The 16,180-nt window shown below is 40.8% G+C and overlaps 1 long non-coding RNA gene across 1 annotated transcript in view; it reads right to left on the bottom strand.

The window, feature by feature from the left end:
- Positions 1–3,387: 3,387 nt before the first annotated feature.
- Positions 3,388–16,180, bottom strand: part of LOC110352436 (uncharacterized) — an 86,868-nt gene continuing 74,075 nt past the window's right edge. Inside the window, exon 3 of the long non-coding RNA XR_003500937.3 lies at positions 3,388–3,991. This is a non-coding gene — a long non-coding RNA (uncharacterized lncRNA). The remainder of the gene's footprint in view (positions 3,992–16,180) is intronic.

The following is a 16,180-nucleotide window of genomic DNA, read 5'->3' as shown; positions in this document are numbered from 1 at the left end:
ATTTCTGATTAAAGTCCTTGAAAAATAGAATCATAGAATCATAGAATATCCTGAGTTGGAAGGGACCCATAAGGATCACCAAGTCCAACTCCTGGCACCACACAGGTCTACCCGAAAGTTTAGACCATGTGACTAAGCGCACAGTCCAATCTCTTCCTAAATTCAGACAGGCTTGCTGCAGTGATTACTTCACTGGGGAGCCTGTTCCAGTGTGCAACCACCCTCTCTGTGAAGAACCCCTTCCTGATGTCCAGCCTAAACTTCCCCTGCCTCAGCTTAACCCCATTCCCGCGGGTCCTGTCGCTGGTGTTAATGGAGAAAAGGTCTCCTGCCTCTCGACACCCCCTTACGAGGAAGTTGTAGACTGCGATGAGGTCTCCCCTCAGCCTCCTCTTCTCCAGGCTGAACAGGCCCAGTGCCCTCAGCCGTTCCTCGTACGTCTTCCCCTCCAGGTCTTTCACCATCTTTGTAGCCCTCCTCTGGACACTCTCCAACAGTTTCATGTCCTTTTTATACTGTGGTGCCCAGAACTGCACACAGTACTCGAGGTGAGGCCGCACCAGCGCAGAGTAGAGCGGGACAATCACCTCCCTTGACCTACTAGCGATGCCGTGCTTGATGCACCCCAGGACACGGTTGGCCCTCCTGGCTGCCAGGGCACACTGCCGGCTCATATTCAACTTGCTGTCTACCACGACCCCCAGATCCCTCTCTTCTAGGCTGCTTTCCAGTATCTCATCGCCCAGTCTGTACGTGCAGCCAGGGTTTCCCCGTCCCAGGTGCAGGACCCGGCACTTGCTCTTATTGAACTTCATGCGGTTGGTGATCGCCAGGTCTCCAACCTATCCAGATCCCTCTGCAAGGCCTTTCCACCCTCATTCGAGTCCACAACTCCTCCAAGTTTGGTGTCATCAGCAAACTTGCTCAAAATACCTTCTATTCCTACATCCAGATCGTTTATAAAAATATTGAAAAGTACCGGCCCTAAAATGGAGCCTTGAGGGACCCCACTGGTGACCGCCCGCCAGCCTGACGCAGCCCCATTCACCATAACCCTTTGGGCCCTGCCCGTTAACCAATTGCTCACCCATCGTATGATGTTTTTATTTAGCTGTATGGTGGACATTTTGTCCAGTAGGATCCTATGGGAAACCGTGTCAAAAGCCTTGCTGAAGTCCAAAAAAATCACATCAGCTGGTTTCCCTTGGTCCACCATACGGGTGATCTTATCATAAAAGGAAATCAGGTTAGTTAGGCAGGACCTACCCTTCACAAACCCATGCTGGCTGGGACCAATGACTGCTTTGTCCCCCAGGTGCGCCTCAATAAGTTCAAGAACCATCTTCTCCATGATTTTACCAGGCACTGACGTGAGACTGACAGGCCTGTAATTGCTAGGGTCTTCTTTCTGACCCTTCTTGAAAATCGGCACAACATTTGCCAGCTTCCAGTCTACCGGGACCTCTCCAAATTCCCAGGATCGTTGAAAAATAACTGAGAGAGGTTCCGCGATGACGTCCGCCAGCTCTTTCAGCACCCGGGGATGAATCCCATCCGGACCCATGGACTTGTAGGGATCCAGGTGGAGTAGCAAATCCCGCACACGTTCAGGGTCGGTTGGGAGTTTGTCATCCCCACCGTCCCGGTCCTCCAGCTCAGGGCACCCTCGGTCCCGAAGCCCATCATCGGCATTGAAGACAGAGGCAAAGAAGGCGTTAAGCGTCTCTGCTTTGCCTATGTCATTGTGTGTGAGGACACCTTTCCTATCAAGGAGCGGCCCTATGTATTCTTTAGTTCTCCTTTTTCCATTCACATATCTAAAAAAACCCTTTTTATTTTCTCTCACAGACACAGCCAGCTTCAACTCTAGGTGTGCTTTAGCCACACGAATTTTCTTCCTACAAATACGAACAGCATCCCTGTATTCTTTCCATGACACCTGGCCCTCCTTCCAGTAGCGAAACACTCTCTGTTTCCGCCTAATCTCCATTAGAATGTTCCTGGTCAGCCACGCCGGCCTCCTGCCACGCCTGCCTGATTTGCGGTATTTAGGAACTGCCTGTTCTTGTGCTTCTAGGAGGCATCGCTTAAAGAATGACCAGCACTGGTGGACATCAAGGCCTTCAAGAGCAGTTTCCCAGGGGACCTTGCTGACTAGTTCCCCGAGCAGCCTGAAGTCCACTTTCCCCATGTCTAGGGATGAGGTTTTGGTGGCACTTTTCCTTCTGTCACCGTAAATTTTGAACTCAACCACTTCATGGTCGCTATGACCAAGGTGGCCACCAATCACCACATCTCCCACCAGACCCTCTCTGTTTTCTAGCAACAGGTCTAGGAGGGCACCTTTCCTAGTTGGCTCCGTTAGCACCTGCACCAAGAAGTTATCATCTAGGTGCTTCATGAACCTCCTGGACTTGCTCGTGTTAGCCGTGTGGCACTCCCAGTTAACGTCTGGCAAGTTGAAGTCCCCCATAAAGACAAGGATTAAAGTCCTTGAAAAATAGATTTAAACAAGTTCAAATTATGTTGCTGAAGTTATTACTCTACTGAAGTTGACTTTGGTCTTTTATTTGCTCACCTTTCTTCCACTAAAATTACAAGAAATATTCCTACCAGTATTTCCATACCATGTCACCATTATGTTCATGGTGGTCAGTTTTGCAGTTGGTAAAATCTCTAGTCTTCTTCATACCTATCCACATTTTATGAGCTTCAACAGTGTTATCTTCCAGCCTAAAAGACTGCTCATGTTAATAAGCATGTACTTAAATAATATATTATAATGGACTTAAATGGCTACAGGCCTAGACACCAAATGCAAATCAAAACTCCCGTGAAAGCCATAAAAAATGCTTTGAAAATTACTATCAACATTAGAAAATGCGTAGATAATAAGAGATTTATACAGACAGATTAGGACTTTAAACATTCCAAAGAGATTCTTTGCTTTCTATGTATTAAAATCCTATTATAAAGGAAATTAACAGAAAAGTACTAAGCATGATAAATCTGAAAAGCCAAGTGTTGCAAAGCATACAAATCAGCAGGAAGTTCAGAGGAACTCCACTGCAGTCTAACCAAAGGACATTGTTTTCTTCTGACACTGAATTCTGAAATAGCCCAGAGAAAAAGCTGTCCTAGAGCTAAGGCAAGGAAAGAGAACTTCTCTCCTTGAAAGGACAGAAAGCAAACCACCCTTTTTCCAACAGGGCCCAGTAGTGCTGAGCTGCACTTACTGGCTATCCCAGAGTAAGTCAAATTTATAGAATTAGATTTTATTACCGGAGCAAATAAGTTGTAGCCATTTCACAACCACAGAATAAGGAATCTTTATTATCCCTTTGTTTTCCTCAGTGGTTTTAAGAGTAGGAACTCTTTCAACACACATATTCAAACATCCCAGAACAGCCTTAGGATCAGGCTATCCCTGCAGAAATTAACTATATGGGGAAGGGAATTTAACAACAGGTGGAAGTGTGAATGCAAATGCTTCAGCTTTATTGTCTTTGAAACAAATCTGATAATGACTAAAGCAAGCAACATCAGCTACCAAGAGGAAAGAACTCAAACTGTAGCAGGAAAACCATGGAAAAGAGAGGACAAAGTGTGGTGGTGCTTTCAGATTTTAATCAGTGAAAGCCAAAATGAGCTACATGCCTGGCTCTATCAAAATCTGGCCAAAAAAAGAAATATGACATTTATTATAAAGCTGAGCAACAAAATTTGTCTTCCATATGACAATTTACAAGATAATAAGAAACATGTCTTTCAGTGTTGTGCTTCAAAGACATCTGACAAGAAGTGTAAGATAAACCAGTATTCTGAGGAACATATTTCCATTAGAGTTGTGACTCTTCCAAGGTGTTCACATCCAGATACAACCCGAGGGACAAATATTTTTTTACTTATTCTCACACTTGATGAGACGAGGGCTACAGAGGTAAGGCTGGGAAAGTTCTTTGGGAATTTTTCCTTCTAAGGCTTTCAGATACTGTAGGAAGGAAAAACAAGAAGAAAAAACATGAAATTCTGGGCTAATAGGATGAAAAAAATCAAAAACTATGGTCTGACAAGTATTCAGGAATTTTGGGAACAGCAACCATGCCACATGAGAGGAGTTGCAGACTTAAAGATGTTTCCCCATGACAGTACTGGAATACTGTCTTCACCCCATCCCTCACTCAGTAACATTTCTGAAGACGCTTGTAGAGAACAGCTTTCAGATTTCAACAGAATTATATATATGTGCCTTGTAGCAGGCACTGTACTCTTCACACAGAAAAAGTCTATGGATTCTATGGATTCAGTCAAGGCTAGAGCATCAGCTGACTCAATGCCTACTTTCAAAGGCTCTCAAATTCCTCCAGCATGTTTCTTTCCATAAAATCAAATGACAGAGAAAAGCTGTTGCAAAGGGTCTCTTCTGAAAAAAATCTGTACCATAGGGAGGGTTGTCCCGTGGAGGGTTTAAACTTCAGCAGTTTATCTGCTTCAATTGTGCAGAGAAACTAATCCCTTTAGAGTTTTACTTTAGAATCCAGCACAATAGTTTTCTATCAGTATGTGGGGTGCTTAGCTTGGATTATAGTGTGGTTTTATAGTAGTTTTAATAGTTTAGAACAATGTTTGGCAAAGGCACTAACTATAATTAGATGGCTTTTTCAGGCAATGATTGCATATAACTGTGTGCACGAATGTTTAGCTCAACTGAGTCCTCATTTCAGACAGGACCTTTTCTGTAAGAGCAACATGCAAATTTTCTGGCTTACAACCATATTAGCACCAAGTAAGCAATTACCTAGACTGTGTATAGCATAAAGCCAGCTAGCATGAAGTCACATAAAGCTAAGTTGAGAAAATACAGAACCAATTTAACAAGATATGGAAGCCTTGTACAAAGTCGTGAGCTTTTAAACATTAACCACTGATTAAGTTAAAATGCTTGCCCAACATGTTTTGGGGTGAAATAAAGATGACAGAAATATTACAGCACCAAAGCTCCAGAAAGTTCCATGTTCTTAGATGTTCCCTACATCAGACTTCTTTATATTAAACTATGAATATGGCAGTTTTGGCTTTGATTGGATTAAATATAATAAAAAGAATTACCACTTCAAATTTTCAGTAGTTCTCATTTCAGTGTAATTAGATGTAGTGATTAGAATATCTTTTCTATTGCATTGTAGTTCTTCCTTAGCACCAAGCAATGATACAAGTTATTTACATAACTATCTTAAGTTAAAGAAGGAGCAAAACTTAACACAAGAGTTGCCATTGTTTCCACTGGAGCTTCTCCAAACTCCTGCCAAACACCCTGCAGTGTTGTGCAATGTCTTTGTAAACTTTCAGTTTACAAACAACCATGAGTACTTTGGGTATGGAAGACGGACTGGCTTTGTGGTTATGACTCCAAAATGCAGAATGCGAGAGGAATTGTGAAAACTGAAGAATGTGGCCTTTCATTTAGGAGAGATACAAGTAACTTGCACTTCCCTAAAAATTTCCCAACATCGCATTGAATTTTGAAGTGACTTGCGAATACAGATCAAAATTTTTTAAGTGAAACGCATTTCAGCTGAGGTGGTAAAAGGTGAATAAATAGTAATAAGCTTGTACTTCTTTGTCATTACCAGTCATAAAAGGAAGGCAATCTTTGCAGTGTGTTTGCTGGCTTTGGATGTACACCAGGGGATGGAAAGTTTGTTGTCAGTTCACTATCTGTAACATTTTTTTCTATATTAAAACACACAAAAAACACACTTCTCAAAACCTACCAAACTTACCTATAGACACTTCAGTTCATCACTGGCTCCCTCAGGGAGAGATATCCTTTGTACCCCAAAGACCCTGAAAGAAGCTTCGGATACTAATTACTTTTGGACTGCCTGCCTCACCTGTCAAGTTCGAAGCACAGACAGGATGGCCTCAGCTTCTTCATGTTTCCTGAGATGCTAAATGGATCTCTGCATGTCAACGTATCGTGAACATTTACAGTTACATTAGCAGTGTGAGTAGTTAAGAATACTTCTAGGAACCCCACTTAAATATATAAACTCTCATTTATCAATGTTTATGAACATTTAGGTTCCAATTTCTTGGACGATTAATCCAAGTTTTTTTTAATAACCCATGCTGAAAAGTTACTAGGAAAAAAATAATTTATGGAATGATTTTTGCTTACTAACTTTTTTAGAATAGAAACAATGTCAGCACATGAATTATATGTCAATAAAGCAATATACTTGACTAACTTTCCAGTCACATACTGGAAGAAAACAATTTCGGCTTAAAGAAATATGGATGAATTCTCTACTCTCTTCTCTCACTGAACGTAGCTAAATGACAATGATGCTCTTGATTGAGATCTAAATTATATTTTGATCTATGTGTTCTGTGTCTTCTGTTCTAGGGCTGTCTGATAACAAAGCGTACCATCACAGACTTTTCTATTCTCTTGATAATACTGTTGCTAATTAGTTCAGCAATTGATCTCCATCTCTATCTGATTCATTTAGCATTGTGATAGCAATAATTGTTTCACCCTGACAGCAAACACCAAGCAGCCAAATCCCTAACCTTGTTACAACTGAGATTTTGCTACCACAGGAGCTAAGTGAAAAAATTGTGTTCAAAAGCTTTGAATATTTTAGGTGTGTGCTGTGACCTCCAGTGGGACCTAAGCTGCCCTTTCAATCTGTGGCCACAAAGCAAATGTGGCAAGAGAAGTTTTCCTGAAGGTCTGCAGCAGCTCTTTGAGTCATCTGCAGCAAGAACAATTTCTGTGTATCCATTGCTATTCTATAAAGCAGGGATAACTGCATTTCTTTCTCCCCAGTGCTGTGTGGCATAAACTTTCATAGTTTTATCTTTTATCATTTCTCAGTACTTGTACTTATTGAAGACCCAGTTCCTAATATTGTTAAACTCGGTCATCACAGCCAAAGCCAAATATCTACCAGTATTCCTGGATTTGCTCTGTAGCACATCCTGTTGCATTCCTGGCAGCTCTAAGCCAACTGATCTAAAGAAAGCTGAGTTTTAGTCATCACAGCTGACATGATTATCACTAAATTATTTGAGGCAGGGACTGACTACTGCTATCGTGGTTGTTTGGGGGTGTTTGTTTTGCAAAACATTAACGGATGTGTCTGTATCCTTTGTTCATATATCCAGTTTGTACTACAACATAAATGACATAGGTTTGGTGCAGACAGTTTTTGGAGTCCAAAGGAGCTTTGCTCCAAAACCACATACACTTCCCTCCCTCCTTTCTCCCCATCAACTACTAAATTAGCATGAGACATTTAGGGTGGTGTCTTATTTCTAGCTTTGAGTCAGTTGCAAGAACAGGCTCCACTTCCAGAGTGAGTAAGCTGGCCAACACACAGTATGTCAGCCAGTCACCTGTAGAGACATCGCACTGAGGGATGGCCACATGTGAATTTTCCTTCAGCAAGCAAAACAAATTGAGGAAATCCTCTTTTATCCAGAACAGCAATTATGCATATTCTGACTTCCAAACAATAAAATTTTAAACAGTTTAAATTTCAGTGGTCCTGTGAATCGAGCTCTATATTTTTGCTGTCAAGTCATCATTGTTTTGTGGGTTTTGTTTAAATCCACATTTATACAGCTACAAATCAGTCCAGCAGACATTTGTGCCAGTGAAAAGGAGCTTTAAAGAGGCATTTAACAGGCATTCCATACTCAGAGCAGGAAGGAAAAATAAAGGGGAACTGAACCTTCCTTAAGATTATTATTTTTTATTTTTTTTTTTACAAAAGGACTCAGTCAAAAACCAAGTCTAACAGTGAAAATGGATGCTATGGTTGGAACGTGCCAAATATTTTAAACAAAACCTAGCAGCCTACATGGCAATTGCAGATAGATAATTGCACAAGGGGAGGAGGAGATTTTGCCACGAAGCCTTTCTAGGGGAAATTGGGAGTTTGCATCAAAGTAAAAGCATTCCACTAGAAAGATGGAAAGATAGTCTGAAATCCTCTAGCATCCACTTCCAAGTTGTTTAAGTCTTTACCATTTAAAGAAGTTGATGACTCTAATAATTTCTACAGCATTTCCTCCATTCCCCACCCCCCATACACAGCATATGAGCAGCTGATGAAAAGTAACAAGTTAGATAAGTGAAATGCAAACTGTCACAAGACTTTCATGATTCAAGAAGATCAGGATGAATATATTCTGTTTAATCAACCCACAATAAATCCCTGCTCTCTTACCTCACTCTTTGAGCTCATTACTCAAGGTAACTATCCCAGCTTTCTCGGTTTTAAGAAAAGTTTTTTTGTAGCTTACATTAGTCAGGAAATTCCACAAAATGCTGACAGTTCAATCTCGCTCTTCAGTCATTATTTGTTCTATTTTTAACAACAATGATTTACTCACCAAGTCTCTGTACTTTTTAAATGTCTTCTGTTTATTTCAAATTTCTTAGATACTGGAAAGTATTCAGTAATTTTTGTGCAATGCCCTTTTCAATGCATGAGTGATTAAAAATAGCTGGTTACTGGTACACACACAGCAAATTGTAAGTCATATTTGCTTTCAGACAGGTTACATAAATGAGCCAATCATCATGATGGCAAATTTTAATATCATAATGTTAAAGATTAAATCAGATATTTAATTAGAACCACTGCTCAAGCCTAGCATACTTTTCACATATGTATAGGCCAACTTGGAAAATCCAAGGGTGGTCCCTCAAGAGGCTCTCTCTGTAAGCTTAGCTCAGAGTATGAGGAAAGCTAAGAAAATTTCTGCGGGTACAAGAGCCTATGCCACATGCAGCCTTTTGCTACAGGACTGAGCTGGCTGGAAGCCATGTGAATGTACCAGTGAGGTGCTCGTTCTATCTGGCAGCGTGCTGCTCCTCTGCAGGCTTTCTTTGGTCTGACTCAGCTCAGCACTGGCTGTGGCCCCTCAGCCTTTTGTTGTGCCTGGCAGGGGGCTCAAATCTGGCTGGGAAGGGCCCTGCGCAGATCTGATGTACGAAGGACAAGGATCAGGCTTCAGCTCGCGCTTTCCTCACAACCATTCATTTGTTCCTGATTTACAAATCTGCAGGACTTGTACAAAGTGGAAAGTGATCAAAGGATTGGAACGAGGATCCTGGCATGCTTCCATGGATAATGCTCCGTAGTCACTGGTCACACATGAGCTCCTGGACTCAATGCGGGAACTACTGTATGAAGTGCACTATCCTGAGATCTCCACATTCACCAGGTGATCTAATTGCTGCTAGGAGCTGCAGCAAGACTAGCACAGACAGCAAAATAGCTTGTTTCAGAAGAATAGATTGGATTTTCTCACCATATTACAAAGGGTCAAACTATTTCCTGAGAATGTTATGTTTCAGCATTCCCAACCAAATGCAAGCATCACGTGTGAGCACTCTCAGCTCTCATTTGCAGGAACAGCTTTACTGCCAGCTAAACAAAACAAACACAGAATGTTCCATTTTCCTACCTGTAGCTAAGCTGTTGTTTTTTTAGCAGGAAATAAAGGTAGTTTTTCCAGTAATCACTGGGAACTCTGGACACATCAGCAGTACTTGCTGGTAGATTGCTAGAATGTGTGTGATCTGAACAAAATGCTTTAGCTGAGTGAGCTACATTAAAAATTGACTGTTTTTAATTTAAGTCTCTGAACTTAAAAATAAGTCAGTGTGAGCTAGAGCACTTCTTTTCATAAGTTTTTAAGCCCTTCCTCAGAATAACTTTGTTTTCTTTATGTGAATCCTGTATCACTTGGAAAACGTTTTTTTGTGCATTTAAACAGCACATTCAAACCTATTTTCATGATTTGAGGAGAATGGAAAAAGGTGAAAGAAATAGGATAGTATCTCACCTATCATAGTGAAAAACGAAGCTTAAGGCATATGATTTTTTGTCTCCCATTCCAAAACTGGTGCAAACACCACAGAGGTTTCTAAAGAAGCTCCCACCTATGTTCTGCAACAAAATGTCATGACAAGGCCAGTCAACCAATTTTCTCAAAATACCTGCTGTACTTTATTTATGCTATAGTTTTTCCTTTACCATATCTTTATCTTTACCTTACCTTTAAATATGATACTCCTTCCTATTGGCCCAAAAAAGCTTTTGTAGAAGAGCTTCAGTAATGTTCCTCTATCAGCTGCTTCACACAAAATAATCAACTCTTCCATGAGTTTTCATTTATTTGCATTTTAATGTGCTCATCAACCTGATTAGAGAACGGGGATCCAAACTCTCTAGAGGACAGTATGCTACCCATGAAAATACTGCATTTGACTACTATAATAAAAAGAGATTTAAATACTACATTCTCAGTCAATCAGTAAACGTCCCCCTCAGCTCCTTACATCCACCTTCTATGTCAATTTTATATTCTTCAGACATCATCATTATAACAGCCAATCTAGTATTTTATAGTTTAGACCTAGTTTATACCTGATACCCAAGAGAATTTGGGGTTTCAAAATACCTAGACCCCAGAAAAACAAACAAACAAACAAACAAAAAAAACCACTGTGAAGTCTGGCAACATCTACTCCAACATACAATGGTCTTAAGTTCACTGCATTTAGGAAATTAGCAGTGACCTGACAGAGAACATATATTGTATAGTAATTTGGGCTGCCAAAATAATTCACAGAATCACAGAATTTCTAGGTTGGAAGAGACCTCAAGATCATCGAGTCCAATCTCTGACCTAACGCTAACAGTCCCCACTAAACCATATCCCTAAGCTCTACATCTAAACGTCTTTTAAAGACCTCCAGGGATGCTGACTCCACCACTTCCCTGGGCAGCCTGTTCCAGTGTCTAACAACCCTTTCAGTAAAGTTCTTCCTATCATCCAACCTAAAACTCCCCTGGCGCAACTTTAGCCCATTCCCCCTCATCCTGTCACCAGGCACGTGGGAGAACAGACCAACCCCCACCTTGCTACAGCCTCCTTTAAGGTATCTGTAGAGAGCAATAAGGTCGTCCCTGAGCCTCCTCTTCTCCAGGCTGAACAAGCCCAGCTCCCTCAGCCGCTCCTCGTAGGACTTGTTCTCCAGGCCCCTCACCAGCTTCGTTGTCTTTCTCTGGACTCTCTCGAGCACCTCCATGTCTTTCTTGTAGCGAGGGGCCCAAAACTGAACACAGTACTCGAGGTGCGGCCTCACCAGAGCCGAGTACAGGGGGACGATCACCTCCCTAGCCCTGCTGGTCACGCTGTTTCTGATACAAGCCAGGATGCCGTTGGCCTTCTTGGCCACCTGAGCACTCTGCTGGCTCATATTCAGCTGACTGTCCACCATCACTCCCAGGTCCTTCTCTGCCTGGCAGCTCTCCAACCACTCATCTCCCAGCCTGTAGCTCTGCTTGGGGTTATTGCACCCCAGGTGCAGGACCCGGCACTTGGCCTTGTTGAACTTCATGCAGTTAATTCCTCGAGTAGCTGAACTTATGTCTGTTGGACTTGATATACAGCATGGTGTGTAAAAAGCCACCTACTTTTTAAACTCCCTTTTTTTCCAGATTGTCTAAATACATCTTGATTAAAGTTAAGATGATGAAACAGACAGAACATCAAAAAGAAAAGTCTGCTCTGTTCTAGAAGATGCTTGGAGTCTCCACTCATCTACCAGAGAAGTTCCCAAGGTGCAAAATTTGTGACTGCAATACAATCACAAAACTACAAGAACACTTGCTTTTGTTTCTCTGAAAAGAATTGTAACAAAACTCTATGGTCTCTCCAGTACAATGCCTACTATTTCAGGAATACCAGAAAAACACTGAGCAGAACCTTTTTATTCCATCACTTTGTTTCTTACATTTCTGCCCTTCAGAGCATTTAATTCTTACTATTTTTCAAAACACTGTTCCAACTCCATTATAACCTTGGACCAGCCAAATATATCAGGCAAAAGCCAAGCAGACCATCGTAGTACTCTTCAGTGTTAGGTTCTTGGACAACTTGCATCATAAATTTACAAGCTTGTCAATTAAGTTTAGAGATCCAGTAAACCATCTATATTAAGTATGACTTGGATATGAGGGAAGACAAAAGAAGATGAACATGGCATTCTCACAGCAGGCATAATCTGTTGACTTTTGGGTGGAAAAGATGCAACAGGCTGTCCTTTACCCTTTGCTTAGAGTTCCACTCAGTGCTCCGGATTTGCAAGCATCTTCAGAGCCTTCCATTTTTATTTATTTATTTTAGGAGAAGAAATATCCTTCTCTAATAATTTGTGAAACTATCATACCGTAACCTAATGAATCAAGTCGTTTTTTTGTATGTTTTTTTTAAATTTATGTAATCTATTCCATTGTACCTTAGCTCTATAGAATTCATAGTTCACAATGTTTTTTGCTTTTTATTTTTGTTTGTTTGTTTTTTTAAGCATGCACTTCTGCTTGAGCAGCTGTTTACAGATTAACTTGAGTACCATTGCATATCTTGTTCTCAAGACAGTCAGTCTCATCAGGCAGTACTGAAAATAAATACTTGGCATTCCCACCCCTCCTCCCCGATACACATCTCAAGCTCTGTTTCTTCTGGTCCTATATAAGCTTGAGTTTGCACATGTGAACGGACTCACTAAAGCACTAAAGTCACAAATATTGAGCATGCATAAATTGGATAATTTTATGTATAGGCTAAGCATTCAAGAGAAAAAAATATAATACATGGGAAACTAATGCACAGGAGTTAAAGCTGACATTTTCAAGTAAATCCAAAGAATTGAAATGCCAAAATCCTGGTTGTAGTGTGCATATTAGAGTATATCATCCTTCTTATTTGACTATTTCCATGTGCAAACTAATTCCCAACAGAAGATAAATGCATGTTAAGCTTTAAATAAGCAAGGACAGACTTACAGAACTAATCTGATTTACATCACTGAAGACTTTTTACCTACTACCTGTGGCAAAGCAAGTCAGCCTATTCCTCAGGAGCTTCCTCAATAATAAGCAACAAATTCCTTATTGACAGAAGGCTTTAAGACATCTCTCAAGAGCCACCTCCTACAACAAACACACACACAAAAAACCTTCGTTTAGGTTTACATAGCATCTCTGCCAATTTCCAGTGAGTATTTTGTTGTTCTTGTTTATTTTAAAGGCTCTTACAAAACAGACCTGTCATAGGACCTGGCATGTAAGTACAAGGAAGCTCACCAAGTTAACAAGGCCCACCAGTACTTCTCCATTTGATAATCAAGCTTGGGAAAAGGAATTCAAATGTTAATGCAATGTACAACACCCTAAACTGATTAAACCTGAAATTCACCTTCCTCTGTGTATTTTTGTGCTGTACTTGACTGTTAATCATGCCATGTGAAGTGTGGTAAAGGTCAATAGACTGTTAACACACATGTTCAGGGTCAGTTTTTGACAAAAGTTTTTGGACAATTTCTACCATATTTATGTGAATTCCAATAGATACTTTTTTGTTGTATTGGCAAAAGGACAATTCTGGATAATGTTTCAGACTACAATTTTGAGCCATTTTTAAGTGAATTGCTGCTTATTGGGTTTTCTGTTTTGTTTTTGTTTGTTGATTAATTAGTAAGATCTGTTTTCTCTCCCAGAGTTCAGTCATCATGCTAGTTCACCCACAGATGTTTTGAAAGAAGTCAGCAGAACCTTCTCTAACCTACTATGCGACCAGCTATATAGTTCCTTTGAAAGTTGAAGGTGATGCCCATTAACACACGTTGCTGCCTGCACACAGTCCTTTGGGCACTTCTACCAAATTGTTTCCTGTTTGATACGTTCTTAGATGCTATAAATCTTTCCCATTTACCCTGACAGTAAAATACCTCTAGGGGATTTTTCTACTATTTATTTAAAGCACTGATTGAAGTTTCTGAATTATAAGTAATTCTCACCAATATTTAAGCTCATAAAAATGATAACTCATCAAAATAATCTCTTCATTTCTATATGTGGGTCTATGGCTCTATTGATGACTTCAGAGAACCAGGAGTTTTTTCTCCTCAAGAAAAGCAACGAGCGCTGCAGGGACAAGGTGCCCTTTAACTCCACACTGCACATTCACAGCTAGATGAACTGGATTTTTGTTGACTGGGAGCATTAATCGTAGTGTGATTTAATTTACTGGAAGGCCACAGGGCACCTTTCTGCACACAAAACAGTAGCAATTTCACTCGGCTGTCCCTTGCTAAAGAAACATAAGGAAACCTGATTAAAAATACTAAAGAGATAATCTTTTCTGCCTGACACAAGAAGCTAATTACAAATGCAAAATAATACTGCAGCATTATTTTGCAACAAAATAGTGAGAAGGAAGAGTTAGGCACTGAGGTGGCAATTTGCTGGAGCCTAGTCAGAATATCAGGGAGCAGCTGATGCTCAGAATAAGAAAGCTATCTGTGCCTTTGAAGTCACTCACACAAGCATTTGGGATTCAGCATAAAATTCCATCTCAACACAGTATTTTCAGCTAAGTACTATACATAGTATTGGTAGATGTTGTCCTGGAGGGACGGTACTACTGGATCACTGCCATCTTTCTTAAAAGTTCTCTTATTATCCTTCTGGTTTTTTTTTGTTTTTTTTTTTGGTAGTATTTCTCAGAATCACACTAGCAGCTGTTATTGCTGCAGGTTATGCAGAGGATTTGCACATATCCACCTCCAAATAGCTGGGAAGGTATTGAAAAGTACTATTCTATAAAGTATTTGTAGATATTTGTATTCTTTGAAAAGATACCCTCAGTTATGACTTTCATTTTTCCTTTAATAGGTACACTCATTACAAATGATAGCTCTCTCAGTATGCAAGATCTAGCTAATTCACTGTAATTGCAACTGAGCACTAATGATTCTTCTAATCTTTGGCTTTTTTATATGGTATTATCCTATTTAAGATCATAAGAACAGTAATAACTGGGCATGAATACCAGACACAGATGCATCTGCCATTTCAAGAGAGCTCTCTTTCCTCCCATGTCTCCTGCTTCACTAGTTTAACAAATATATTTATTTACTTACATCATTTCACGCCTTAAGACAGCTCAGTATTACTGAGCCTCTTTCATGCCAGGATGAAGAAACAATGTCAGGTAACAAAACCTTAAGGATGACTGATTTGTCTCATGCCTGCACTGTAATAAGCACCAGAACTGAAGATGGCCATAAATCATACCAGTATTTCAGGTCAGAGGCTGCAGTACCTGAGCTTCCACAGACACAGAACAAATGAGGACTGTCACTGTCTGGCCGAGGAGTACACATCCTATGCACTTGAGTTTTGCCACTGCTAATGCCTTGTAAGACTTCTCAGCTGCCCCAACAGGAGCAAGTGACACTGAGAAGAACAAGGTCCTGGAGACCCTTTTGCACGGCCCAACACCCTCATTTCTTGTTTGAAATGGTCTCCAGAGACCTGAGCCTCCTGCCTCAGGGACTGGCTCAAATACAGACATTTCTGTCTGGTGGGTGGCCTCCAGTCAGCCCTCCAGGAATGGGACCCCATTCTGTTGGTGTCTCCAAGCTGACATCCTTGCCCTTCTGCCCCACACACCTCAGCTTCTCTTTACCCAACCTGTTCTCTTAACACAAGTTTTGGGACAGAGAAAAATCACAGGGAGAGAAAAAAGGGTATCAAAATTCCACTACTCAACATCCACTTTTACCATCACTGTTAAAATAAAATTCAGTGTCTTCACAACACACATGCATCTTGGATTCAGAAGGGAGGGTTTGGGACTCACATTTTGTAAGCCAGGATGAGGAAGGAATTTGGGCATTTCAGCTCAGTCCTCATACACAAGCTTGGCAACTCTTTCACTCTGTGCCCATCTGATAGCACTAATCCACAGTCAAAGCAGAGGGAAACAAGAGGCCAATCTGCTGCCTAGTTGAGAAGTGTCTGGCTGAAACACAGAGCAGTCTGCTGAGTCTAATCCATGTTTTATATACAAAAGAAGAAAACAGATACAGTAACTGACTCCTAAAATCTGCAGCTATGGTCTTCCACTTATTCCTCCCGGATAACTACTCTCAGAACAGAGCTGCTTGGAGCTGTATTTATTGTGGTCTTTCTTGACCCAAAAGTATAGCTTTTCATATTTGATCTCAGACTTATATAGAAACTCCACAAGTCTACAGATGCAGAACACTGCACACGCAAATGTGAATCAAGTCACCTTTGGCAGT

This window comes from Anas platyrhynchos, chromosome 16 (genome assembly GCF_047663525.1).
Source record: "Anas platyrhynchos isolate ZD024472 breed Pekin duck chromosome 16, IASCAAS_PekinDuck_T2T, whole genome shotgun sequence".
Taxonomy (NCBI): domain Eukaryota; kingdom Metazoa; phylum Chordata; class Aves; order Anseriformes; family Anatidae; genus Anas; species Anas platyrhynchos.
This window is presented reverse-complemented; position numbering and strand designations above follow the sequence as displayed.